A 26,499-nucleotide genomic window follows, 5' to 3' on the forward strand; every position below is an offset into this window, starting at 1 on the left:
TGCCTTTTTCACTATGACGATGAACAAAGAATTAGTCCTGTGAAATAATAAGGAAGCCCATTTTCTTTAGAAATACATCAGTTGTCCAAGAGAGGCCAATGAGACAGAAACAATTACAGATGCATATTTCATAGTACCTTCACAACGTCTCTAAGAACTGATCTAGGGAAAAGAATGCATTGCTCTCTGCAATCTTGCCCTGGTGTAGATAGCTTATTCAAACACAGCTACTGGTCTAAGAACATTTTTACACTGGACCATCTCTTTCACAGAGTACAAATCACATAGGTTGCAATTTTTGCTAATTTCTACATAATGGTTTTATACCATTTATTAAGTCTTAAAGAGAATATCAACGAAAACAAATGGTGTGTGTAATTGAGCTCATCTTCAGGTTTACCTTCTGCTAGGTTACTGCTCACCTGATACATAAACAAACAAAGGCTCTTTTCATCTGCATAGTGTACAGAACACACAAAATGAAGTGGGCTGTTCTGCAGTGTGTGGTTGTCATCATGACTTTCTGTTACGAGTATCAGAATAGTGCCTGCAATCATCTTACATTTCTATGTGTTTATAATAACCACAGTTAGGATTGTTCTCAATAAGAAAAATTTCAGAAGCCAAAGAGAGATTCAAAATTACCCAATGTGTGAAATATAATAAGGATGTTTAATGAAAAAGATATTTAGGTAAGAAAATCACCTCATAGAGCCTTTGTGTTAATTAAAATAAAAATAAAAATTAGCACATATAAGAGTATTGTATACACACTTTTATACAATTAACAATAGGAGGACATCTGCATTTAATCACTGCTAATTCATGATTAAATTACTTCTCATTTTTGCTTGCACTTATATGTTCATAAAGTAACATGAAAATAACTAATCATAATGTCCAAATATTCAAAATGCCCTTTTTTGACCCTTAGAATTTTTGCTTTTTGGGGAACTAAAGCCTTTGAAAGCATTCGCATGGTTAATGACCCTAAAATTGTATAGCTACATTTGCTTTTAATAAAATACAAGGGATCAAGCTGGCAACTGAACATAGTGGTCAAAGTTGCAGTTATGGTAGTGTGATGTTGATGTATAAATTTCAATTACTGACAGATTGTCAACCTATGAAACTAAGGATGTTTTCTGCAAATTAGATGTTTTAAGGAGAATCTAATTTTCTATTCACTCATTTATTTATTCAATCATGTAATTAAAAGTAAAATATATACCTACTATGTGTGTTGGTATAGAACACAAGGAACAAGAAACCTTGAAACTTCATTGAGGTTCTTCTCTCCACCATGGATTAGAAATGGTTCTATCCCATAAAATTAAACTATGAAAATTTTGACCAGTACAGATGAAAACAAAAGTCAAAATCTTCTCTAAATTTGACTGTGGTTTCAGGCCAGAAAATGTGTTGTGACAAACATAAAACTCAGATGCCACATGGATAGCCTGGGATTTGCGTATAAACTGACAATTCTATTTCTACTTGCAATTCGCAAGGAAAGAAACATTCTTTTTTTTACATAATTTGTCTTTAAATTTAAGTCTCTGGCACATAGAGCACAGTGAAAATTAATAAGGTGGCATTTATAACTATTTTCTGAGCATGACGTGTCTGTGTTTCAGAAAGAAAGTTCCAGTATTAGGGTGATAACTAATCACAGTTATATTACCCCTGAGTCATATTATAGGTGAATTCCATGCCTGAGTTCTGCCCTCAAAGTTCCTGCTAAACACATTAATGGCCTTTGTGATGGCATTCAGAGTTTGCTGTATGTGTGACTATATACATATGTATGGATGTCATTTTCCATCCAAGATATATACATGTATACCATATATTGCTAAGCTTCTGCACTTCAAAGAAAGTCATACTGTTGCTACTAGTTTTTGCCTTATCTTTTTCCTTAGCAAATTTAAAAATATTTTTGGGCCAGTGCTGTGGAATACTGGGTAAAGTCACTGCCTGCAGGACCGGCATCCCATATGGACACAAGTTTGGACCCAGCTGCTCCACTTCCAATTCAGCTCTCTGCTATGGCCTGGGAAAGCAGTAAACAATGGTCCAAGTCCTTGGGCCCCTGCACCCGCCTAGTAGACAGGAAAGAAGCTCCTGGCTCCTGGATTCAGATCAGCCCAACTCTTGCTGTTGCGGCCAACTGGGGAGTGAACCAGCGGATGGAAGACCACCCTCTGTCTCTCTCTGCAACTCTTACTTTCAAATAAATAAATAAATCTTTTAAAAAAATTTGATATTGCTGTTTTGTAACACAAACAAATTTTGAAATTATAATGAATGTACTTTATGAAAATCAATATTAAAATACGCACAATTTCCAGGCATCAAGATACTTATTTGGAGATGCATACAGAACACACTGAAATCTTAAAAACCTATTTTTCAATAAGAAACAGTGGGGAGCAAAAGGCAGGTGTCTTTAAAAGTCTAAAAATATTACTACTGGTAGTAATAAACACTCAACATTTTTAAAAAATTTATGGTCTAGATATATGAAAATCACATCTAGGGTTATATCCATTGTCAGTTGGCTTTTCTTTCTATGGAATCATAAGTATAGAATTCTAGTCTCTAAAGACCTGCTAAATCCTTTAAGTGTCCTCTGTATTCTGATGGAAACTTAGTACAAGAGTAGGAGACTTCCTGTGGGGGGGGGGGGGAAACACTGAGAATTTATCATATTTTGATGACTTATTATGGGAAACATATTTTTTTAGCTGTTAACTTTTAGTTGCCCTATTTCTACAGTGGTTTTATTGAATGTGTATAACTTAGGATTCATCTTGGAGAACACACATTAATAAGAATTCTCAGCCTTTCTAACTCACACACAAAACAAAAATTGAGGTCAACCATAATCCCATGTTTTCCTCACATGATGAAATACATGATGAGAATGTCAAGAATAAGCATGTCAGTGTTTATGTGAGGTAAAGTGGAGTTCTGCAACTTTACCACAGATTTACTGTCACTGTGCTATTTCTTAGTATTCTTGGCAATATTTTATATCCCAAAGAACATCTTTTCTGGTAGATCTCAATGTATATATAGCATTAACAAAATATTTTATCTCGCATGCATTCTGTCATAAATACAATAAACAAATTTAATGAGAATTCATATGGCTGCTAGTTTTAGGAAAGGGCAATTTTAAAACCATATTATGCAATTGCTGTCTCTGACTATCTGCAAAAATAGAAGACCACATAACTATCTGTCAACAAGGAATTGCTTTACAGTCAGAGTGTTAAAAGTTATTCCAAGTTAGAACTATACATGGTCGAGAGTGATAAGTTAGAGAAGGGATGGAATAGGGTTATGATTATGTAGACTCCTATCGTAGCTATAAGTATAAATTATTTAGGAAGTTTTATTTTTTCTTTTTATCCTCAGGTTGTCAATAATACAGGTTTATATCAAAAGAGAAAGATCATTTCTTCTTTTTTTTAATTCTCACTTTTGATAAATTTTGCCTGCATTTCTGAAAAATGGGCTTCAAGTCTATTTTTGGCTATTCTATTATGTCATGATTGTTCAGGAAAATTTTGAGAGGTAGTACTCAAGATACATAATTTATCCTTTGACACGCTAAATATACACTTCACTTTAAAATAGTTGTTATAAGTAGAATATTGTTTTTATCTTCTCTGAAGAGTCAAGCATTGCACTCAATATCAGAAGCATATGCTTCACAATTTATTCCTTCCTGTTTACCTTTGCAATTTAAATACTGAACTTTCCGTTTAAAAGAGCAAACAAAATTGGAACAAATTTATGTTGCTAGTATGCAAAACATTTGTTAAAATAATTATTTTTGTGTCACTGAGTTAAGATTATGGGTAAAGTAGATGGTTTAAAATATTTACAAAGTACAATAGAAGAAATTATTTGATAAGAAGCTTGAGATTGACTTGGAGCATTAATTTAAGCTTGCAAAACTAGATACATGTTGGTTATTTTCATAGAAATAAAAATATACATTGAAAGATACTTGTAAACCATTTTGGTATGGGTGGTAATGTAAAGACCTAGATCTTGGACAATGACACAGGAGGGGAAATGGGAGGATTCACAATGAATCCTTGGAAAAACTTCAACATTTAATTTCAAAATTGAGCTGAACCTGACAAAGCACAAGAGGAAAAAATCAGAAGCAACCAGGGACACGAATAAAGGAAGTATTTCAACAGAAATTTTGCAAACATTTAAGTGCTTTTAAGAGACCATTTAAAATGAGAACAGAAATAAAAATCACTGATTGCCATGCCTTAGAGCTGTTTTCTTGAAGAGATAGGCGTGGAAGCAAATCTACATAGACTGAGGGTTGAATCCGTGATTGTGAAAGATTCAGGCAGTGTGTGATGAAAACTGTTTTGAGTCTTTTTGATAATAGAGTTTATGATAATTGGAAGAAGATGTCAAATTATATCAGGGTTTGATGGGCTCATATTTGTTTTTCTGTTACATTTCTGTGTTTTTTCTTTCAATAGAAAAATATTTTAGAATGTTTGCTTTAGTCATTTATCACTATGTAGCTACTCAACTCAAAAGGAAGTAGCTTAAAACAGCAATTATTTCTTATTTTTCATGTTTCTATGAGTCAATAAATTGTTTAGAGTTTTGCAGAGTGATGTATTTATGTGCTCCACATGATGAATCAGTAGTGTCATTCACAACTATATTCAATTGCCGGCGGGCCCTAATAAAAGGTTCCAGACAGCTTAACCTTATGTGCCTGGTGCCAGCCTCTGCCTGCCCTCCATCTTGCCATAGAGCTTAACTTTGGTTTGCTTATGGTTTAGCTCCTGAATTCCAAGAGGAACTTTCAAAAGCAAACAGCTGTAATGTACAAGTGCTTATTATTCCTCAGCTTTTCTGGTACATGCTGATGTACCACTGACCAAGATAAAGTACATGCCCATGTCCAAAATGAATGAGACAGGGGAATGAAGATATTTGTGCTATCTGAAGTTACCATTCAAAACCATGTCACATAACCTAACCTAACCTAACCTAACCTCACAATCATTCACTGTGTTTAAATTCAAACTAATCGAAAGGCTGCATATCTAAGAGAAAGTTGTCAAGTTTTCATCAGAATATGTGGGATATTCTGGGTGGACTGGACTTAGATATGAAGACAGAGCTTGTTTAGGGTTTATCAGAAATGGAATGAGTGAAGAGCAATGGGGATACAGGTGGGCTCATATCCTTGGTCATAGGAAAAAATTTCTTTAGCTGGTTTTTATCAGTTTTCTGCAGTAGGAGGCCAAATTTCTCAGCTATGTATCAGAGAGAAGAAAAGAATTCAATATTTTAGAATGGAAAACAGGTAAAATGATAATGAAAAGTGAGGTTGTGGGTTGGAGTGAGAAGGCTTTTTGAATTATCAAGCCATATGAAACAACCATGAGAGTTTGGTGACAATAAATTTCGACAGGCCTGTCACCCTTTTAGTGAGACTCAGTGTTGTTTCAATAATTATGCAAATGATAAACTAAAGTTATTACAGATGAAATTGTGGTACTATTGATGAAATAACAACTTCATTGTCAAATGCTAGACTCAAAGAGATACAGTATCTCTACTTCAACAATGAGAATCCCAAGTTCTCATGAATTGCCAAGATGGCATGGCCTACAAAAGACAAAGTCACATCATCCACATCTTAGCTATCTCTCAGGAATATAATGAACACTTCACTATTTAAAATTCCTTTTTGCTTTACCAGGCTTGGTCTGGAGAGTAAGAGTGTAATTCCCAGAGAGGGTTGTGGTGGTGGAGGATCAGTGGTTGTGACTCAATAACAAGTTCTCACACATGAAATATTTGATGTTGAAAGAGCAATTGAACCTCCATTTTTCTTGTTCATTCACTGATTGATTGAATATTCTAATAAGACAGTGGTCTTCCTTTACCCAACATTTCCAGTTCCATGGTTTCAGGTACTCACCTTTTGTGGTCCAAAATTAGTAAAAGCATGATCCCGGACATAAACAGCTCCTAAGTTTTAAATGGCATGCCATTTTGAACGGCACACTGAAATCTTGCATGGCCCTTCTTCGTCTCTCCAGCAACATGAGTCATATTTTTGTATGGTATATATGCCATCTGCCCATTAGTCACCTAGTAGTCTTCACAGTTATCACCTGTACTGTAAAAGTAACACATTTCTTGTGTTCAAATAATACGTATTTTACTTTACTTAATAATGACTCCAAAGCCCAAGAGTGGTGATGTTTGTGATTTTATTACAGCATATTGTTCTATTTTTATTATCAGTTATTGTTAGTCTTTATGGTGCTTCATTATAAACTAAAGGTTCTCACTACTATGTACATGCAAAACAGACTTAGTGTTTATAGAGCTTGTAACTGCGTGTCTTAGAACACATTCCCTGTAAATAAGGGGGAGACTGCTGTATTGCAAGGTGCTTACCTCAGTATCTGATACAAAATAAGCATTCAAGGGAAGAAGGATACATTGTGGTGGCTTGTTTAGTAATAGTTTTCAAAACTAGCACCAATTAAAATTACACTTATCATTTTGAGAAGAATAAAATACTATAGAATACAAAATAATCATTGTCAATAGCAGTAATCATATTCTCATAATAATTTATAAAGTATCTGTGATGTCTCATTTAGCTTACTAAGTAAAGTAATGAAATGAAACATGGATATGTGGTCTATGCTCAAGTCAATTTTGCTGGTTTACATTTCCTTGCCTTCCCCTATATTTAGGAATTCAAAATTGATTTGATATAACTGAAGCAGAAAATGATTAGTAAAGTATGTAAGTAAATATGGCAATCAATTTTCCATTCAGACAGTCACAAATGGAAAACTGATCCACCAGTATCAGTCCCTTCATTCCTCAGCCTAGTAAAGACCAGAGCCATCAGGAAAAATAATTAGAGGTGCGACAAACCTCCAAGGAGTTATAAAATGAAATAGCAGTTAATTTGAAATTATTTTTAAATTTCAATTATCTACAAAACCCTTGTGTCCTTGTCTGTCTCTGTGTGTATATGTGTGTACACTGTATACATCATATTAAATGGAAATCTGATTGGTTGACTAGATAGTGGATGTTTTATATGAGATATACATATCCTTATTAAAATATTGGTTATACAAGGCTGCCATCAGATTTTTAGTCTGTTTGTAATGATGATAATAAAGAAACACTGTTTCTACATTTACAACATTCTGGTTTGTTTCTGTTTATCTTACTTTTACCTGATTGTGATTTAAGGAAGTCACTTTTATACACAGAGCAGATGCACTTGATTTGAGGTTTGGCTTGATGTGAAAGAGTTGGTTTATATCTTACAAAGAACAACAAGAACAATGGTTAGGGAAAAGGAAAAGAGATTTATTTAAAGGATGTGCCTTTAGGCATGTATAATATTAACTAAATAAGACTACATATGCTAGTAGTATCTATATTTATGTATTTTATAATTTGTTATATCATTTAAATGAAAATAATGCATCCTTATAGACTGACATTTGTAATTGTAAATCTGGATAAATAGCTATTATAATTGATTGTAAAGGCAATTATTACTGATGAGTCATCATTTGGCAAAATTATGACCTGAGCAGATATACATAGAGAACTGCAGTTTGTGTGAAATAACCATTAAATTATATTCTCCAGGAAATTCAAGCTAATATTTAATTATGCAGTTTCTACAATTGTTAAGAAAAGGTATAATGATCATACCATTGAAGTGATAAACATAGAAAAAATGACTTTGCATAATTTCTTCTTACACTTTCCAAAAAAAAAAAAAGGAAAATTATCTAAAGTTATTTAACAGCTATTGCTTACATAACAATGAAACAAACAACAATGTGTTGAAAATAGCCCTGCATTTGTGGAATATACTTGAGTGTCAGGGTGATTGCCAAGCAACACATTGTTGGAAAGCATTGCAGCCTTACACTACGAATCTCTTCTAAGCTTTATAGGGTGATTAGATTATGCAGTCCCTGTGAGCTGTCTTACTTTTTAACTCAACTCCACCACATACCAGCTGTTCTACTTTGGACAAGTGACTTCATTGTTCCCAGTCTAAAAATCGTTCTTCATAAACTTGAGAAAATATTGTCACCTTTGTTCATAGATTTAATCATTTAGCAATAAAATAAAATAGTAAATCCTTTACACGGATTATATGCAATTTTGGAGTCAGATAATACTTCAATTGCATTATATATAGGATTTTACATAATCACACTGATCACATGAGTTATGTAACATTACTATTTGAAAGACAAGAAACTGAGGCCTTCAGAGCAAAAGTAATTCACCCAACATATAACACATATGAACCACTTAACAGCACAGCTGGCTACCCCACCCCTTCTACAGCAAGCTGGTATTTTCCCTTTTGAGATTTTTGTGTATGTGAAATTTTATTTGTGGCCAATTTTTATGGCCCAGTTTTGACAACTGGGATCAAAATAACTTCCCTATTTATGTATAACTTTAGTCCCCCTCCTTTGGAAACAAAACAACCCAAACAAAAAACTCAAAGCACGCTTTACCATATGCAAAAATAAAGTAAATAAATTGTGAAAAACTGGACAAATGCATGCAACAGTTGATTAGGAACCTCCTGCTCTATGACAATTAGTTGTTATAATCAATTAACATGTGAATGATTAACTTTTGAGAATTAGGATCACATAAATTTAAAGGCTGGCAAGTTCATTTACAAAGTTTTAATTCAGGAATCAGTGTTGTGGCATAGCAGGTAAAGCCACCACCTCTAAGGATGCCATCTCATATAAGGGTGCAAGTTCATGTCCTGGTTGCTCTACTTCTGATCCAACTCCCTGCTAATGTGCCAGCGAAAGCAGCAGAGGAAGGCCCCTGCATCCACATGGGTGACCTGGAAGAATCTCCTGACACTTGGCTTGGGACCTGCCCAGTGCCGGTTATTGTGGCCATCTGGGGAGTGAACCAGAAGATGGAAGATCTCTTCCTCTCTGTTTATCTCTGTTTCTTTCTGTAACTCTGACTTTCAAACAAATAGTAATAATAATAAGCTTTATATAAAACAGCATGTTTTGATTCATATCCATCATTCTAGGTGGGAAGTCAGGACTTGCACACCGGTAGAGAGAAATCAGTGGCATTTCTCTGTTCCATAATTGTTAAATATACAGATACAAATCAAACATTAGCACTTATATAATAGTTTTTGAGATCCTTGGATAGATAACTCATTACATTTTAAAAAGGTGTTGGTTCTATATTTGATAGCAGAGATCCTTGTTTGTAAATGTCTGTCTTGTTTCAAACACAACTCATCCACCCTGCTCTCAGGGCTTCTCAGCTTGAACACATTCTTTAACTCTTAAGAATTGTTTTTGTCATACAGTAAATAATAGATAATAATATTGAAAATGCATAGTTAGAACATTTTTCTAAATTATATTTAAAGTACCTCCTGTAGTGACTGACAGAGAGTGAAATGCTGTCAATAGAAGCAATTATTGCAGTCTAATGTAAAGCTGAAGCAACTGACAGAACCAGTCAGAGGTTAGAAAATTAAATCTTTTATAGTTAGTCAGAAGCATGGCTGCCCTTGTTCCTTGTCTCCAGAGCCTACACACAAACATCCTTGCAAGGACAGGTTAAAACAAAGGCAGTCTGTCTTTCTGCTGGCAGGACAGCAGAAAAGACAGAGACCCACAGAGAATTATCTCCCATCAAGTCCCAGCAGCATCAAGACTGCTTCTTCATTTAATATCAAGGTCAATAGCATTAGTCAGATTACAAACTCAAATGTGTCTCAAGGCTATAAAAATTACAAGAATATATATTAACATGTGTGTGACACGGGGAAAATTGACATTTACATTTAAAATAGAAATATGCAATAGAAATACTAGTTTGTTTTTCAAAATAATTGGAGGAGATACTATTATTATCCTTTCCACCTAATAGAAGCTGTATCTGAAGCCTAGAGAGAGTAGGCAACTTGTACCAGGTCATAAATTTATTTTTAAAGTAGTCAACTGAATTTTGTACCCTGATGATTGGGACCCAGGTCTACTTGTCTCAACTACAAATCCTTTCTGCTTATATGAAATTAATTCAAAATATTAATGGAAAATAAATTAATTGACAATTTTATTTGGTGCAAATATGTGCAATTCATGTATACAAATGGTCTTTAATGAAAATATATATTATGAAAAAATTGCATAAATTTTAATCTCTTCTTTTGCACTAAAATAGACTCAAATTTTCATTCTCCTCTTCTATGAATGCTTTCAAAACTCTTCTGGTAACAATGACAATGACTATGGCAAACAAGCTAAAATTACTCTTCTTAAAGTTACTCCCTTCTCTTTCATTCTTTCTTCATTTCTTAACTGTACTTGGAGAGTAATTATGTCTATATTCCATGCTGTCTTATTTCAGTTAATGATTTATTTAAAATTATGCTTTAGTGGTGAAATAATATACTAAATAAGACACTATCTTCTTTTCTCCTGAAGGAAAACAACTGGCTACTTTGATTTACATTTGGTTGGCATATATAGGGAAGATACATCACAAATAAAGGAGTCTTGCAGGTTCTATAAATGTTGAATTTTCTGAAAAACAAAACTAAAGATTTTGCTTCCAATGCTTCCAGGATAAGACCAAATGCACTTATTAACTCAAGCATTTCAATGGACTACCTTCTCTGTAACAAATGTGGAATATAGCAGAGAAAAACAATTAATACTTAGTCATATTTCTTTTAACTCACTGGTAAAGTATAGAAGAAGGAGGAAGAAATATAGCAAGAAAGGTTTTCAGTCTGAACCAAATTTGCATGGCCTCCATACACCTTATGCACTCTGTTTCTAGCCAAGCAAATGATCTAATATTAATATCTGTCATACAGAAAGGCAATCTTGTCTTTTAACGATGCCCTTTCTAGCTCTAGAGTTCAATTCTTCCTGCACACATTAAGACAGTGTCAAAAATTATAATGACTAATGCAAGGTTGAATTTTAGCACTCCTTGTTAAATTCAAGTTTCCGAAGTATGTAACTTCATACTCATTTTATAGCAACTCCCTTTCAGTCACAGAGGGGGAAAACTTACAGGTTTTAGTGGTTTCGAAATTAAACTTATTTGATATTCTCCCTGGGAACATATATTCAATTATATAAAATCTTATTCTTAATATATTGCATTGGTTTCTAATAAAAAAGAATTCATACTTGTCACTTAGTCTGAATGATGTATTACAAAATTAACTTTCTTTGCTATTTGCCAAATAATTTCATCAGATTGGCTGTTCGAGACAGGAAAATAAAGGCATTGTCTCACTGAAGATGAATGTTCCTTCTACCTGATTTCCAAGAGCCTGGACAACAATGAGTATGTGGAATCAGAATATGACATAAGCTAAAAGATCTACTGTGGCTTGACTGCCTTCATGTTTCCTTTTCTAGCTCTGTTACTAAAATTAATTTTCAGGGAAGCTTTCATTGAATTAGAAAGGATTAGAGATGAAATGAGACTTAGAAATTATCTCACCTTTCCTAACACCGTCTTTATAATTTCACAGTTGTAGTTGAACTGATTGAGTTGGAATGGAAATCAGTAGGAATGGAATTGAATTGAGTTGGAGTTGAAATGATATTTAAGAATGGAGAGAAAAACATATCAATCCTTGACTCAACACCAGTGTAGTCTTCTGTATGTAGCACACTTAGTATATGAAAACTTAGCTTCAGCGATATCAGTTAAAGCTTCCTTCAAAATTTGTGGCAAAATAAGTAGGACTTTCAGTGAAACAATTATCCTGACACAAATCAGAATGTTCCTAAAGGCCTTTGTGGCTCCTAAATTACAAAGAAGGGCGTTTAGTATATGGCTTGTATACAAAATCTTGGGAAAATGTACATTCTGAGAAGTTGGAGGTATATGCAACCCTAATTTTCCTATTTATTGTACAATTGTAGGCTGGTAAGTAGTGGGTGGGTCTGAGATTGATAACTGATGTGTCTAGCTTGGTACTCATATCCATAAGAGGAAATTTCCAGTCATTCTGCAGTAATGTATTACTGTGTTTTGTTGTTGAGTCATAATAGGACATGGCTTTTAATATCATATAATTAAAAGTGTGAAAAGCCTAAGATAAACTGAAAGGGCAAATATTAAAAAAAAAAAAAAAACAGAAAAACACTCTCTTTATAGAAATGAAATTTTTATTACAATTAATATTGAAGCCAGTGCCGCGGCTCACTAGGCTAATCCTCTGCCTTGCGGCGCCGGCACACCGGGTTCTAGTCCCGGTCGGGTGCCGGATTCTGTCCCGGTTGCCCCTCCTCCAGGCCAGCTCTCTGCTGTAGCCAGGGAGTGCAGTGGAGGATGGCCCAAGTGCTTGGGCCCTGCACCCCCATGGGAGACCAGGATAAGTACCTGGCTCCTGCCATCGGATCAGCACGGTGCGCCAGCGGCAGTGCACCGGCCACAGCAGCCATTTGAGGGTGAACCAATGGCAAAAGGAAGACCTTTCTCTGTCTCTCTCTCTCACTGTCCACTCTGCCAGTCAAAAAAAAAATTAATATTGAAAATGTTTCTATGGCTACCATAATAAGAAAAAACATTATGAAAAATCATGATTATGAACAGAAAGTGTTCATAACAAATTTAATTAAACTCTAGATTTTAGTTTTAAATTTCTAACAGGATTTGTTTTAGAACGTGCATCAACTAACTGATACCATGGTAAAATACACTGAAGTGTTAATTGGAAAACTGCATATGTTGTCTAATAAACATTGAGCTTTTCAAGGTTTTCAGGTTCTTCATCTTTGTCTAATTTCATGGTTGTTCATCATCACCTATAAGTATGGTGAGTCAATGTAGAGGATTTATCAACATCACAGAAAGAAGGAAAACCAGATTCAGGAGGAAAGAATAATACAAAATACATTGTGAAATAATGAGAATTAATTAAGGAAATTGTTTTAGCTGCTAAATAAACTTTAATTATTAAATGTTGGTTTCACCCATAACATGGGTTTTATTTTAAATTATTCATTGTAAATCTGATTTATACAACTTCATATCTGCCCTTCAGCCTACTAAAGAAAAACAGCAATTATCTATCAATACATGATTCCTTGGTGGTAGAAATACATTGACTAGCCAGACATTTCCATCAGAAATACAGAAAAATAGACCTTTAAAAAAACTAGACTAGGCAGTGGAAATCCAAAATGTTTTATTCCCGTCTGTGACACCAGGTTTTGTTGTATTTTACTGCTGCTGTGGCACCATTAGAAGATTCTCAGAATGAGACCTCTGCAGGGCTCTCTACCCCATTGGTCTACAGTGGGGCAGCTTGTGGAGTTCAAAATATATCCCATGCACTCTCACTGCAGAGCGCTCTCACAGTTAGGGATACATCTAGCATTCTCCGCTATGTTGAGGGGTAGAGAATCCTCCATTTGAGAAAGTTTATAAGCCAAAATGTTCTTCAGATTCATTACTAGCAGGAAACAAGGGGGAATTTTGAAACACCTGCTGAGTCTTGGATTTTTCAGCAGCTGTCATTTGGTGATGTGGTTTAGCTATTTGAAAGGTAAAATAATACAGGATATCAAAGTATAATGCATTGTAATGATTTTCACCATAGAACAGAACAAATATTTAGTTCAATATATTTGAATATGCAGACTTCATGATTGAAGTATATTACTGTAAATCCTCTTTAAAATACAGTTTAATCTGTGAATTATACCTCTTTCTGGCAGCCACCAAAAATTATATAGCTTAAATATCCTTTATCTGATGTGCTTGGGACAAAAATATTTAAGATTTTGATTTTTTTCAGATTTTCAAACATTTGCATATACACAAGTAGCTATCTTAGAGATTGGACTCAAGTCTGAACATGAAATTCAGGAATCAGGTGTTTAATTAATATACACTTTATACAAGTGGCCTGAAGTTAATATTGCATAATGTTTTTAGTCTGTTTTGAGAGTAACTCATCACATACAGTGAGTAATTTTCCACATCATGGCAACTCTCAAAGTGTTTCAGATTTTAGAACAGTTCAGATTTCAGATTACGGATTCTCAGCCTGTACGTGGTTAACAAACACAGAAATGCTATTTCTGTGTCCCGTCACTAAATGAAAGTATTTCGAAACCATTGAATATTAAAACTTGATTTCATTGAACATAAATTTCTGGCACAAAGAAAGTGAAAGGAAAACACATTTCAAATCCATGAAAATAAAGATTAATCTTCAATCAGAATAAAATGGAATGCATGCAGAATAATAACTAATGCTGCATAAAAAGGAAATAATTTATCTGCATAGAGAATAATCCTTATAATTATCATCTTTATGTTTTAAAAATTAACTAGAATTTTCAGATCCAAACATGTATGTTTGTTTGTTTGTATGTTTTTTTAAGATGTATGTACTTTATTCGAAGGGTAGAGTTACTGAGGGAGAGGAAGAAACAGAGAGATGTCTTTTATCTGCTGGTTCACTCCCCAAATGACTGCAAGGCCTGGAGACAGGAGTTTCTTCCAGGCCTCCCACCTGGCTTCAGGGAACCAATCACTTGGGCCATCATCCACTGCTTTCCCGGGCCATGAAATAGAGTTGAATCAGCAGTGGGGCAGTCGAGTTTCTAACTGGCACCCATATGGGACGCTGACACTGCATGCAGTGGCTTTACCAGCTAAGCCACAGCACCAGCCCCAGTGTATGGTTCTTAAACATTATATTACATATACCTAAATAATGATACTAAAATCACACTTTAAAATAAAAACCAATGGAATATTAATTCCATTGTTCTATCATACCATAGTCACTTTTTATTTTCAAATATATATTATTTTATCTTACTTGCTTAATATTTCCAGTATTACTGATGCACACAATGAAATGCTTTGCCTGATAGAACATACATTTCACACATGTTCTGAAAAAGTAAAGTTTTACATTCCTGTTTATATCCTGCATAGTATCACAATGTATTCATCTAAAAATAGTTCCTCTTTTTTGAGACATCTCTTTGCATCTGGCAGAGCTTTAAGTATTCAGATATTAAACTAATTCACTTGTCAAGGACATCAAAACAGCCCAGAAGTTGATGACCCACACCAACACCTCTGACTGAGAATCTATGGGTAATAGCCAATAATGGTATAAACCAAATTTCTATCATTGCTAAATACAAAACACTGTCTCCTAATAAGCTGGTTAACAAAGCTTTTATCTCTGCTCTTTGACTCCTAATAGCAGATGCTGCTGTGGTATTCTATGGGGTCTTTATGTGAGGTTGACAACACTACAAAGCATTGCACATCATTTTATTCAAGGGAGTGGATCAAGAGCCAGGTAGGATGAATTAATCAACCATCAACAAATGCATAAAATGTATCAAAGTTTTATAACTTATCCTGTTGTTATAGCAATATCATCTTCAGACACCTACTCATTTAGAAAAAAGCATGACAGCTGAAGGTTAGTTTCACTATTTCAAACCTGAGAAGACTATGTACATTATTCGATGATCTCAGTAGGAAACTCAGAAAAAAAAGATAAAGAAGTGGTGCTGAATTTCTAAATGTAGTGATGTTCAAATTTCCTTGTTATTATGTTGCAAGGTAATATTAAAACTAGAGTTTTGTTGCACGTTTAAGCTAACCAAATATTTTAAAAATATTTGATTTGCTTAGAGACTCCTTAGGGAATTGGAGGAGATGATGATTTCTGTTTTACAAAATCAAACACTGACTTCCAGGGAGCTTTTATCTTTAATTCCAGGAATAGAGCATAGTCTTTTTGGTTCACTGTAAATAGTCCCAAAATTTACATGGAGCCCAAGACTAACTTTATAAGCCCATATTCTAGGAACCAGAGTTTGTTTTATGTTCTCTAATACTACACTAAGCTCATGAGCGATGCAATGTAATCTCTGGATAAATTACAGAATTCCCCTTATGTTGAAGAAGGAAAGTTACATACTTGCATATTGCATTTTAGTTCGCCTTAGTTATTCATAAAATTAAAGCATGTTGTCACTATTAAAAGCAGCTTAATAGTCAAACACTTATTGTGCAAATAAAATCTTGTAAAACTGTAGTTATCTAACCATACTACTGGAATAGAATTAATATGTGAATCAGTGTGGGGTTTTTCTTTTCTTCAAGTTTCTTTCCAGTTGAAGAACAATTTTTACAGGTTAATAGTTGTCACTATGATTCAAACTAATTTACATTTGTTTGCATTGATGTATCCTAGTGTTTTTGTATCCACATCTCCCTCTAATAGATCAACTTGAGTCTTGAATTTTGTTAATTACGGCAATAATAATGTCAGAGCTGCTGGAGAGAAAAATCATACCAACCATTCATTAATCGTCATTTTATTCCAATACTTAATATGCCTAATTTATTCAATTTTTGAGAATCCATATAAGGTAGGCAGTATTTTAGATCTTACTGAAAGAAGTGAAGAAATCAGAAGAAAGCCAAGCCAATAGGTAAAAAGGCAGAAGGTGAATCAAACCATGGTTTATTTGATGAGTAATCACCTATTGTAAACAGCATGATATTCTGCATCTATTTTCAGTTAATTAAATGATACAGTCTCCTAGAATCGAGCTGTTTGACATTTACATGTTCCAATCAACAGATTATGTGTGTCTCCTGCATGCTCACATTGGGGGTGCATATAATTTAAGGATGATCATGTGCTCAACAATGTAGGGAGGGATAGGAGCTTTAATGATATTAAAATTGTTTAATGGTGCAACAACCATATAACTCTCTTTAATTCATTTGATTTTTATAATAATTCTGAGAAGGCAAAATATTTGGTAATTATATTAACTGATCATAAAATAAGGATGAAACAAGTTAGATTCCATTCTCAAGTTATAATAGTAATATTTGGAGCAGAACACTGTTTTATAAAGATCTTATGTATATGAAAGGCAGAATGACAGAGAGGGAAAGGTACACACACACAGACACACACACACAATCTTCCATCTCCTGGCTCACTCTAGAAATATCTGCCAGAGCCAAGTCTGGGTCAGGCCAAACTCACACCAAAATCAGAAGCTAGGAACTCCACCCAATTCTGCCACATGAGTGGCAAGGACCTAAGTACTTTGCCCAACATCCTCTCCCTTCTTCAATCTGGCACTCAGACGAAGGATACAGGAGTCTCAAAGCAGTGGCTTAACCGAATGCACCACAAAGCCTACCACAAGAACAGATTCCTTTTTAATATCCATATCCTATATACATGAATTGATTTTGTTAAAATAAAATTGAGATTAATATCAATAATGGCCTCCAAATACATTTAACAGTGTAAATTTTCCTTTCATTAACACTATGTGTAACAGAGTCAGTGATTTTAGTGAAAATAAAATAATTTAAAACAAATTTTGTAATAGATAAGAGCAAGGAAATGAAATTAATACCACTAGTGTATTATTTTAAAATAAAGGCAAAATGTATCTTAATCTTCATCTTTCACATTATGAATTTAACACCAATAGAAATTCCAAGGTGTCTGATAAAATAAGAAAAACAAAACATCTCATATTCTGTTACTTCACACCCAGAATCCCTGTGTTTATCTCATCTACCAATATAGCATAGAGCTTGGAGACACTGTGTTTTCAAAATCACTCAGTTTATGATTTTATTCACCAAAGGTTTTTAACTTTTAATTCCATTTCTCATGAAGTATTTGAAGATTCCTAGAATTGATGAATGTCTACCATGCATGAAACAACAATATGAAATCTGGGGACATAGTGATAGATGGAAATAGTTTCCGACAGGGGCTTTTTAAATAAATGGTTCCAAATTTAAATCTAAATGACACACATTTATGGTTCATGGAAAGTCAGAGGAAAAGAATGCTTTGGATAAGTTGTAATACAAAGTGCTTTTACAAAAGATCTGTCCATGGAGTATTTAGAAATAGAAAAAAAAATAATAAGGCCATGGGGTGGCATTACCTTACATTATAAAGTATTCAAAGGCCTTGTCTTTTAATTATCGGAAGGCCATAATATTATTTAAATTTCTTGCTGTTTGGAGAAGGAAATTTCATGGAACGAGTTAGATACCATCTCCAGATGCCAAGCCTTAGAATTCTTCCTTATATTTCTAATGTATTGTGAATGTCATGCAAATAAAAGGGCATTAAAATAAGTCAGTACAACAGAATTATAAATATTTAGCCAATATATTAAAGTATAAATACCATCTTAAAGTTTTTGAAAAACATAGCAGCAACAAAGCCTTAAAATTAAATATTTTAGATTTTTACTTAAAAAATTATATATTCAAGTTTCTATCCTAATATTTGCTGTTAATTTTAGAGACCTGCTAACTGTTGGTTATTATGAATACAATAAATGTTTTATGACATAGGGTCCAGTGTTGTGGTTCAGCGAATTAAGCTGCCACAAGACATTGGCATCCTATATTGAAGTGCCTACCTGAGAACCTATTACCCCACTTCTGATCCTGTTTCCTGCTGATGAACCTGGGAAGGCAGAGGAAGATGGTCCAAGCAGTTAAGCCCCTGCCACCTATATGGAGACCAGGATAGAGTTCCTGGCTCCTGCCTTTGGCCTGGCCCCCACCTGGCTATTGTGGTCATTTGGGAAGTGGATCAGTGGGTAGAAGAAATCACTTTATTTCTCTGCCATTCTGTCAAATAAGTAAATAAATACATTTTCAAATGCTTATGACATATTAAACGTTCTTAGTCATTTCAATTAGTTTTTTGTAAAAAAAGCCAAAATTTATAATAAATGAGACAAATAAGATATATGTTATAAATGTCTGTAATCTGAACAGTTTCATATTATAATAAAAATGAAGTAAATATGTAAAAGTAGCAATCTAGTCTATTTTATCATAAATTTTATGGATTTAAAGATAAATAAGTAAACTACATTAGTCTTATTATTGCTATGACAAAACACTTGAGTATGAATACTTTTTTAGGAAGGAAGCATATTTAGCTCACGTTTCTGTTGATTGGAAAGTCCAAGCAGCCTGGTGCTAGCAGCCCCTAACTGTGTAGTGCAGAAAACTGGCTGCATGCAGAAGGGGCCATATAAATGGAATGTCCTTGTTTTATAGCAATCAGCCTTCTGGAAACTATCCACCAGAATGAATCACCTTGAAAAACTATTAATCCCTCGCAATAATCTAATCATCTGTTGGCTTCCCACTAGGATCTACATCTGAAACATCTACTAGTTCAACAGTGTGACATGGGGAACCAAACTTACAGTGCACAAAATTTTGGCAAAAACTCATACCATTTCATAAGTGTATCTACACATTCACAATAAATTCATGTCAAGATGGTAAATAAGAGATACAACTGACTCTACACAAGTATGTCTTCACATGTATTTTGAGACCAATGCAGTATTATATTCTTTCGAAACAAGCAATACTACAATAATTCAACACCAAAGCTGAAGGCAATGTTATCATGGATTGATGTTCTTAATCACAACCATCTATAATGTGTTCTAACAGGGTATCAATAAAAGCAAGGGAAGAGGCATGTATCTGGTCTAGCAGTAAAGAAGCCACCTGGATATCTGCATCTCCTATTGGAGTGCCACTGCTCTCAATTCCACTTTCCTGCTAACACGGACTCTGGGAAGAAGTGATGATATCTCAAATAGTTGAGTTGAGTTGTCTGAATTGAGTTTTCAGCTCTTGGTTTTGGCCTGGGAAAGCCCCATGCTGTGGGTATTTTTGTGTGAACCAGCAGGTGGGAGATCTTTGTCTCTGCCTGTGAAGTAAATAAAATAAATGATTTTTGAAATAAAAGAATATATACAATATTTCTGAACTAAGTAAAAAGCATTGTCAAAGACCATTGGGTTATGAAACCGATTTTCCAAGTGGAGGATATTGTCACCGTTGTCCCCTTTCTAAAAAGATACTATACAAAACTCTACCAGCTTATCCTAGTTGACAGACTGCTAGGAATTGAGAAATTTGGAAGAGATTCCAAGGAAAATGGAAATTCAGTAGAAGTCTGAGAGAACTAACCATAAACATCAAATAGATTCACATAGTGCCTACTATTTGTAAAACTCCAACAGTTGAGCTGCCATTACAGTTGCTCTTGCCTCTTGTTCATAATGCACACCTCCTACTCCATATCTACATGAGGAAAACAATCCCCAGCTTGCACACAAGCCCTTGATTCACCAGAGACCAGTATGAGAGTACTCTTTGTTGTCTTTAAATGCGATGTAATTTAGATTGTGTCCCCCTCCACCACCTGAAAAAAGGAAGTACTTTTCAGCTAGCTGCAAAATTAATAGGTCATGTTGTGGTAGAGACCTTTGTATTTTGATTAAACTTGTTTCTAACAGACATGATTAAAGTTGTGATAGAAGCCTTCCCACGGTCACAAGAAGAAAAAGAGAAATCTGTCCTAGGAATGAAATGTGGTTGTTATCTGCTTGCTTATGAATGCTTCAAATGCAGTTGCTATCTGCTTATATGTAACCATTTTGGGTTCTGCTTGCTGGTACAGAGCAGTGGTGTTAACCCTTGCCAGATAGTTTCTGGCTAAGTATATGGGTGGAAAAAATCATTTGTATTTATGCACACAAGCACAGTATTGTATCGATTCCTGGCCCAGGTCATGTAGCATTAGAATATTCAATCAAATGTATACATGAAGCCTATAAGAGAGACAAAGAGACTAAAACTATATATAAGGAAGTACCTCTCCTTGTTCTTGTTTCAGGTTTTCGGATAAGAAATTCCACCTGTGCCTTCCAGCATAAATAATAAAAGACTACTTCCTGTTAAAAGGCCTTGGTGCTTTTTCTCTGTACACGAATCCTGCTACAATGTACCAAATTGGCCATATTTTCCTCTCTCAGTAACAATAGAAAGTGGGTATCAATCACTGCCCATGTAAAATATTTCTTCTTTCTAATCAAGTATTCAAAAACTGGCCTTTTATTCTTTTAAACTATGTGAATAAGACTTGAGCAAAAATGTACAGTGTAATGAAATTAAAAGAGAATATGAACTAACTAATGAGGTAAAAATCCCATTTTTCCTAAATATCAAATATTTTAGTTTTATAATTAATCATAATCTAAGAAGACACATAAAATTAAGTTTTTGAAAATATATGTGTTAAATTGACTGCCCTTTTATTAAAAGGAAAGACAGAAAGGAAGCTAACCATATATGACACTAAAAAGCAGAGACTTTCCTTGATCTCTCCCAACATGTCATCACTTTTAAGTAAAATAACACCATAAGATGTTATGTTTAAAGTGCACATGGCATTATCCTAGAAAATGACAAATTTGGGAGCAAAGAATTTGTTAAAACAAGATGGTTATAAATCATTCTCAAGAGCTTTAACAAGAATATCTCAGAATGCCAAATTTTGTAGTTAAAGATACCTCAGAAGATGTGTCTGCAGCTTCCAAAAAAGATGCAACTTCTAGGACATGAAAAGGAATTGATTAGTGTTATGTAATTCACCTATTAATTCCTGGAGGTGAGCTTGAAAAATATATATCTTGGATATTCTCTATGCTATTCCAGAGACATTTCCTATGTTTCTAAATTATGTTTTAGAAATTAAGCTTGCTTTAAGCATTTATGCATTCATAGGTTGACCTAATCTATACATACTAATTTAAAATCCCCCTGTGGATGAATAAAAAAGTAAAATAATTTACACATGTTCTCTCTTGTTAATTGTTATATAACTGTTTATGCCATATACTTGACTGTTGACAAGAGTCACTCAGTTAAGGATTTTGGGATAATTTATTTGTAAAGTTATGGAATCATTTGAAGAATTAGATAATGAAAGGAATATTCCTAATTAGGTATTTGAAAACAAATAAAAATACAGAATAAGCGAGATATCTTAAAAAATATAGGTTTCAATTGTACTTTATTTCTTTAATAATGCAGTATTTTGACTGGTACAGTGCTTTTACTTGGCATCACTTATGAGTTGGTAATAAAATAATTCAGTATTACACCAGCTAGGATGACTACCGATCTCTATTCCTTTGGGATGACTTTGCCAACAAGGGACAGGTCCCATTCTATTCCAAGTTGTGTTGCTATATATGTCCATGCAGCAACACAGAATGTGGCTCCATCAGTTAATACAACATTACCATATTTGTCATGAAAATTAAGTGTGTGTTTCTGGTGGCTCTGCTTTGCTGTTGTTTGCTGAATGCTTTGAACTTGGAGATGACTTAGTGTATTTCTCACCATAGGAAACATGAAGCAGATGATACAACTGTGGCAACTATAACTACTGTTTTGTTGCAGTTCCACTCCAGATAGCCTTGCAGAGAGGCCTGAAGGAAAAAATGGCCAAATTCTGTGAATTTAAAGATAGTTAAGAATTTACAGAGATTTGGCAATAATTAGTTTTACCAAATGAAAACCATTGGAAGATCCAATCTATCATATTTCATTCTATGATTAAGCCACATACACTGTAGTCAGAATTTAATAAATAAAATTCAGCCTTGCTGCATTATTTTTGAAAATCCAGTAAATGATATCTTAAGCAGGAGGCAAAGCAATATATCTTATAAATCATTACATATAAATCTTATAAATCACAGTCCCAAGCAACAGATCTCAAAATTAATCTCATGTGCAAAAATCATTTACTCTTAAATTTCAAAACTTAACATGCACATGCCTGTTTATATAATACTTATAATTTTGAAAGTTATATATTCATTAGAATTCATCTGACTAAAATATTTTAAGAGCTCAATAACTTGAAATTAGTAATCATTGACTTAAAGCCAGGTAATCATGACTTAACAAGAAAGATCATATTCCAACACTTATTCACCCAATGACAAACATTTATTAAGAACTGCCTATGTGCTAATTGGTGTGCTATAAAACCTAGGGCATGGTACTAAACAAGATGTATTTCTTTCTCATGCATAATTCACTCTTTCATTTAGAAACAATTATATAAACATTTAGAATTTACTAGAATAGGCCAAGAAAAATAATAATGCTGATTTGAGGATAAAACAATTGAATAACTAAGATAAATTTTTAACAGGAATTAGGAATAAGTCATGGGAGGTAGGGGAGAAAAATACCAAGCAAAGGGAGAAGAATGGGCAAAGGGCAGTAACGAAGATGGTGGTACTTCATTTGACTTTCACAAGAAGCATGAGTATGGAAGATGTTGAGTGTAAAAGGTGCGTAACACAATGGCACCTTAAAGCCAGAAAGCACTTGTGGACCATGTGAATTTTATTTTTAAATTTTAACAAAATTGCAAAGAGGAGTCATTGGATTATTTTGAAATTTATTTTATTATTTTTAGAAGTCACATTTTAATTCACATTATAGGCAAAGACTTGATAAAGCACTCACTAAATAAAGTGAATAAAACATTGAAGAAATAAAAATTAAAAAGAACATAAGTCAGCAAGGAAGGCAGGCAGGAGTAATAAACAATAATCAAATAAAACGATGTTCAAATTCCCTTACAAAAAGTCACTTTTAAAAGAATCAAACTATAATAGTTTATAATTCTTTTTTTATTTTTATTTGACAGGTAGAGTTATATACAGTGAGAGACAGACAGAGAGAAAGGTCTTCCTACCGTTGCTTCACCCCTCAAATGGCCGCCACAGCCGGTGCTACGTCGATCTGAAGCCAGGAGCCAGGTGCTTCTTCCTGGTCTCCAATGCGGGTGCAGGGGCCCAAGGACTTGGGTCATCCTCCACTGCCCTCCCGGGCCACAGCAGAGAGCTGGACTGGAAGAGGAGCAACCAGGACTATAGCAGGTGCTCACACAGGATGCCAGTGTCACAGGCAGAGGATTAACCAAGTGAGCCATGGCACTAGCCCCATTAGTTTATAATTCTTATCAGTTTGTTTTCAAAGATTAAAACAATTTTGACAATCATTATTTTTGTGGCAAAACTGATACACATGTGCATTTCTTTTTACATTTTCACTTAAAAAATTTTAATCACCCACACACAAGGAAAAACATGGTATTTGTCTTTCTGTGTCTGGATTGTTTCACTAAACATTGCACCCTCTAGTTGCAAACATTCTGATACAAGTGATAGAATTTCATTATTATTTTCTATTTATTTATATATTTATATTTTCTATTTTGTATATATTCCATATTTTCTATATCCATTCCTCTGATGATGGGCACCTTGATTGATTTCATATTTGGCCTATTGTGAAAAGTGCTGCTACCAACATAGTGGAACAGCTATCGCTTTGATATAAGGAATACATGTCTTTTGCATATACACACCATAGAAGGATTGCTGTTTCACATTGGATGTTCTTTTTTTTTTTAAACTTTTATTTAATGAATATAAATTTCCAAAGTACAGCTTATGGATTACAATGGCATCCCCCCCATATCGTCTCTCCCACCCGCATCCCTCCCCTTTCCCACTCCCTCTCCCCTTCCATTCACATGAGGATTCATTTTCGATTCTCTTTATATACAGAAGATCAGCTTAGTATACATTAAGTAAAGATTTCAACAGTTTGCTCCCACACAAACATAAAGTGAAAAATAATAGATGATTTTTTAAATGATGATGAAATCAGAACAGACCTATTGTCATGTTTAATCCCAGTGAGAGTCAAGTTGGGAATTGATAATTTCTTTTTTTTTTTTTTTTACAGAAGATCAGTTTAGTATGCATAAGTAAAGATTTCAACAGTTTGCACCACCATAGAAACACAAAGTGAAATATACTGTTTGAGTACTCGTTATAGCATTAAATCTCAATGTACAGCACATTAAGAAATGAGATCCTACATGAGGAGTAAGTGCACAGTGACTCCTGTGGTTGACTTTACAAATTGACACTCCTGTTTATGGCATCAGTAATCTCCCTATGCACCAGTCATGAGTTTCCAAGGCTATCGAAGCCTTTTGAGTTCACCAACTCTTATCTTGTTTAGACAAGGTCATATTCAAAGTGGAGGTACTCTCCTCCCTTCAGAGAAAGGTACCTCCTTCTTTGATGACCTGTTCTTTCTACTGGGATCTCACTCACAGAGATCTTTCATTTAGGGTTTTTTTTTTTTTTTTTTTTTTTTTTTTTTTTTTTTTTTTTTCCAGAGAGTCTTGGCTTTCCATGCCTGAAATACTCTCATGGGCTTTTCAGCCAGATCGGAATCCCTTTAGGGCTGATTCTGAGGCCAGAGTGCTGTTTAGGACATCCACCATTCTATGAGTCTGCTGAGTATCTCACTTCCCATGTTGGATCACTCTCCCCTTTATTTATTCTATCAGTTAGTATTAACAGGTACTAGACTTGTTTATGTGCTTCCTTTGACTCTTAGTCCTTTCATTATGATCAATTGTGGAATGAAATTGATCACTTGGACTAGTGAGATGGCATTGGTACATGCCACCTTGATGGGATTAAATTGGAATCCCCTGGTATGTTTCTAACTCTACCATTTGGGGCAAGTCAGCTTGAGCATGTCCCAAATTGTACATCTCTTCCCTCTCTTATTCCTACTCTTATGTTTTTTTTTTTATTTTTTATTTTTATTTTTTTGACAGGCAGAGTGGACAGTGAGAGAGAGAGACAGAGAGAGAAAGGTCTTCCTTTGCCGTTGGTTCACCCTCCAATGGCCGCCGCTGCAGCCGGCGCACCGCGCTGATCCTGGCAGGAGCCAGGAGCCAGGTGCTTTTTCCTGGTCTCCCATGGGGTGCAGGGCCCAAGCACCTGGGCCATCCTCCACTGCACTCCCTGGCCATAGCAGAGAGCTGGCCTGGAAGAGGGGCAACCGGGACAGAATCCGGCGCCCCAACCGGGACTAGAACCCGGTGTGCCGGCGCCGCAAGGTGGAGGATTAGCCTATTGAGCCACGGCGCCGGCATCTTATTCCTACTCTTATGTTTAACAGGGATCACATTTCAGTTAAATTTCAACACTTAAGAATAACTGTGTATTAATTACAGAATTAAACCAGTCATATTAAGTAGAACAGACAAAAAAACTACTAAGAGGGATAATGTATTAAGTTGTTCATTAACAGTCAGGACTATACTGCTCAAGTCACCGTTTCTCATAGTGTCCATTTCACTTCAACAGGTTTCGTTTTTGGTGTTCAGTCAGTTGTCACCGATCAGGGAGAACATATGGTATTTGTCCCTTTGGGACTGGCTTATTTCACTCAGCATGATGTGTTCCAGATTCCTCCATTTTTTTGCAAATGACTGGATTTCATTGTTTCTTACTGCAGTATAGTATTCTAAAGAGTACATATCCCATAATTTCTTTATCCAGTCTACCGTTGATGGGCTTTTAGGTCGGTTCCAGGTCTTAGCTATTGTGAATTGAGCTGCGATAAACATTAGGGTGCAGACCG

General features: G+C 34.6%; 1 pseudogene; it reads right to left on the reverse strand.

Annotated features, from left to right (window-relative positions):
• Positions 1–22,143: 22,143 nt before the first annotated feature.
• LOC100345350 (cytochrome c oxidase subunit 7B, mitochondrial pseudogene) lies at positions 22,144–22,374 on the reverse strand (annotated as a pseudogene).
• Positions 22,375–26,499: the final 4,125 nt, after the last annotated feature.

Source organism: Oryctolagus cuniculus, chromosome 8 (assembly GCF_964237555.1).
Source record: "Oryctolagus cuniculus chromosome 8, mOryCun1.1, whole genome shotgun sequence".
Classification (NCBI taxonomy): Eukaryota; Metazoa; Chordata; class Mammalia; order Lagomorpha; family Leporidae; genus Oryctolagus; species Oryctolagus cuniculus.